The sequence below is a fragment of the Pinus tabuliformis genome, chromosome 3_1 (assembly GCF_031772625.1).
Source record: "Pinus tabuliformis cultivar Carrire ecotype Pingquan chromosome 3_1, CPIR1, whole genome shotgun sequence".
NCBI classification, from domain to species: Eukaryota; Viridiplantae; Streptophyta; class Pinopsida; order Pinales; family Pinaceae; genus Pinus; species Pinus tabuliformis.
Window position 1 is genome coordinate 419,775,085 of NC_142301.1, and position 3,747 is coordinate 419,778,831.

The window sequence follows — 3,747 nt, forward strand, 5'->3', positions numbered from 1 at the left end:
AGGTTTTTCACAAACCACTTAACTCTTTTAGAAAAATTCAACAATTCCAATTTAATAATCCTATCGGCATCTCTTTGTACTTTTTGGGACAATCAAAGTAACAAAACCATACAAATTAGGTAGCACAACCAGATACTTCTCAACATACATACCGTCAAAGACCTTCCTTCCTTATCTTTGGAAAAGCAAAGAGCAGAAAATGGCTTGATATAGAAGACCCACCTTCTGTCATATCCAGCTCTGATGGATCACCATCTACTCTCTAGTCAAAAGAGTGCAGCAGCTGAGCTAGTGCAAGGTCAATCATGGAAACAACCATGGCGGCCCCTGGGCACCCTCTCCTCCCTGCTGAGAAGGGAAGCATCCTGAAATTTGATTGACCTGTCACTAAATCCATAACATGGTCATGCTCACCCAATTCATGCATGAATCTCTCCGGCTTGAAAACCAAAGCATCCACCCCCCACACATTGGGATCCCTTCCAATAGTCCACACATTCACGATTACTATTGGTTTTTTAGGTATATTGTATCCGCATACGCTCGCGGTCTCTACAGATTCATGGGGAATCGCTAGCGGCCCCGTTGGATGTAATCGTAGCATCTCTTTCAAAACACATTGAAGGAACTTCATCCTTCCCACATCGGATCCGTTTACTTTGCCACGTTTTCCGACACAGGATTCTATTTCTTGCTGCAACTTTTTCAGGACATGGGGATGTCTGAGCAACTCACTCATTGCCCATTCTAACATGGATGCCGGCGTCTCCATTCCAGCGATGAATATGTCCTGTACAAACCAATGGGAAAATAGTTTATGTTGTCAATTAAAAATCAATGTAATATTGAATTGCTGAAGTTAATTTATTTGCATCTAGATTCAGGGGGTTCTTGGGAATATTTTGAAATTTGAAGGACAGGGCAGAGTGTGGTAAAGAGGGATGTCAATTATGTGACCTTCCAATAGATTTCCTAAATTTACAATAAAAAAGAATCGATTTAGCTGTTTAACTCGATTTAAGATTTCCTATCTACATACAAACATAATCAATTTAACTGCTTCCCGTTTGGCTTTGGTGTCTCCCTTTATATCATTGTTATCAGTTGTCATCTGCAGCAACACATCCACGAAATCTTTAACATGATCTGCCTCTGCCTCTGCCAGTCCCTGGCTGTGGCCGTCGCTGGAGGGCGTGGCGACCTGAACATGAAGATGATCGTCTATAATTTTCTCAGCGAAGGCATCGTATGTTTTGCTTATTTCCACCATACGTCGCTTGTTACTTGTGTTCTTTGATGGAAGTTTTGTAATGAATGAATGAAATGTGTTCTTTGATGGAAGTTTTGTAATGAATGATTGAAAAATACATGGTGAGAGCAAAATGCATATTATGCTAATTAAGGAACGTTTTTCACTTGTTGAACTTGTAGTATACATGTTAATCTATTACTTGTGTTCTTTGATGGAAGTTTTGTAATGAATGAACGAAATGTGTTCTTTGATGGAAGTTCTGTAATGAATGATTGAAAAATACATGGTGAGAGAAAAATGCATATTATGCTAATTAAGGAACGTTTTTCACTTGTTGAACTTGTAGTATTGAATTTAACACACTAACACTTTACAACAATGAACTAACAATCTTCATGATGAAAATAATAATATCGAAGATTTATCTACATAATGAAAAAGGAAATATGGGATATTCCAATCACGTTCCGAGGCATTTTTTAAAATGTGGATGTGAGAAAAGGTTGTTGTGGAAGGTGTTGTTTGTATATGGGAAATTTCTTGATCATGGTGTGTAATCTTAATGTTGATAGGTGGAAGGTGTTGTTTGTATATGGGAAATTTCTTGATCATGGTGTGTAATCCTAATGTTGATAGATATGTCTACTTTAAAATGTGGATGTGAGAAAGGTTGTTGTGGAAGGTGTTGTTTGTATATGAGAAATTTCCTGATCATTGTGTGTAATCCTAATGTTGATAGATATGTCTACTAAGTGGTTCTAGTTAATGGGGCATTGATGTGAGCATTCAATATATTTTTATTCTTTATCAAAGTATTTTTTTGTTGTATTTTTGTAATTCAATTTATGCCTTACGGTGTTTCCTTTGCAACATTTGGTGCAAATGCTAGTAATATTATCTAACCAATATCCCTTTATGCCTATTTTAATGAGTGCATTAAGCCAAGGAATTGAATAAAAATGTATATGAATTCCTATCATTATATATATATATATCTCTCATACTAGTATACTGTATAATCTAAAATGAATATAATGAGACTATTCTATATTTTTTTGATATCGTTCTTGATTTATTAGTGAGAGCGGTATGCTACGTGTTGGATTAGAATTTTTCCCTTGTCAAAACATTGTAGTTAGCCATCATATCTATACACAGAGATTTACAGTGGAAATCAATAGATTTACAGTGAAAATCGTTTGCCGAGCGTAAATCATTTAGAGTGAAAATCATATGCGAAGTGTGAATAATTTTGCTTTTTTTTTTGGGTTAAATTTGAGAAATATCACAACTTCCACCTTTATTCATGAAAATTTTCTCGCCTAATTTTAGTATTTTGCATTTCGAAAAGTCGATTTAGCTTGATTGACATTGATAAAAAATAATTTCGACAAAAATAATTTAAAGATGCTATGATATGTACCTCAAAGAATGGAAGAAAATAATTGTGGTGGCGGCGAATTTCGTCAGGACCTTCGATCTCGTAAATTTAAACATTGTAGTTAGCCATTAATATATGTACACATAAATATATAGTGGAAATCGATAGATTTACGGTGAAAATTGTATGCAGAGTGTAAATCATTTACAGTGAAATCATATGCAGAGTGTAAATCAATTTTTTTATTGGGTCAATAGGGAAGCAAGGATCATAACGAACTCGAACTCCAAATTAATCGAGCGACTGTCATTCTATAGTCTTCTTGATTCATTTTTTGGCATTTTGTAGCTAACTAAAATAACACCTTGATTTTACAATTGCAGGAAACAAAATATTGTATTTGGCTTCCTTACACTCTCAAAGCTGTCAATGAATAGTATATATTATTTCAAATCTTTTGAGTGTTATATAATAATAAAATGGGAAGTATGAGGAAGTACAGGGAAACACTATGGGGTGCTAAACATGCTTGCTGGAAGCGAGGCTATGCTTGTATGGTACCAAGGCAAATCCACAGGGGTCTTGAATAGCACTGTTGGAAACACGGCTATGTCGGGAAAGAGAGATGGAAAACACACATTGGCACACTTAAAACTAAAAAAACATGGGTCACATTATGAAACAGCGATAATTGAAATTTAATCTAGGAAATGAACTTTGTATCTCTCAGAGAATGGCTCTAAGGTTCTTTAGGTATTGTTTCTTGGAGTCACATCTTTCATAAACAGGAAGATTTTAATGGAGGTGGTACTCTTAGTGCAGGTGATTCTCTTTGTTGGAGCAAAAGAAGCTTAAAATATACCCTTGGATAATGGTAAAATGGTCACCTTAGAAAGGTCGCATTTTTTCATCTTACTTTTCCTATTTTCATTCATTTTTAACACCATGGATTTCAAAATATGATTATGTCACTTTTATTTAATGGGGATATTGAGCTCAGAAACAACTGGCTGACGCTACTCCTAGGATACTTTGTGGAAATTTTGATGGTTATCTCTTTCATTTGATGATAACATTATTCTAGCAATTGCAACATTATTAGCACTTCTATTGC

At 35.1% G+C, this 3,747-nt stretch overlaps 1 pseudogene; it reads right to left on the reverse strand.

Moving 5' to 3' along the window:
* Positions 1 to 262: 262 nt before the first annotated feature.
* Positions 263 to 1,270, reverse strand: LOC149187533 (cytochrome P450 750A1 pseudogene; annotated as a pseudogene).
* Positions 1,271 to 3,747: the final 2,477 nt, after the last annotated feature.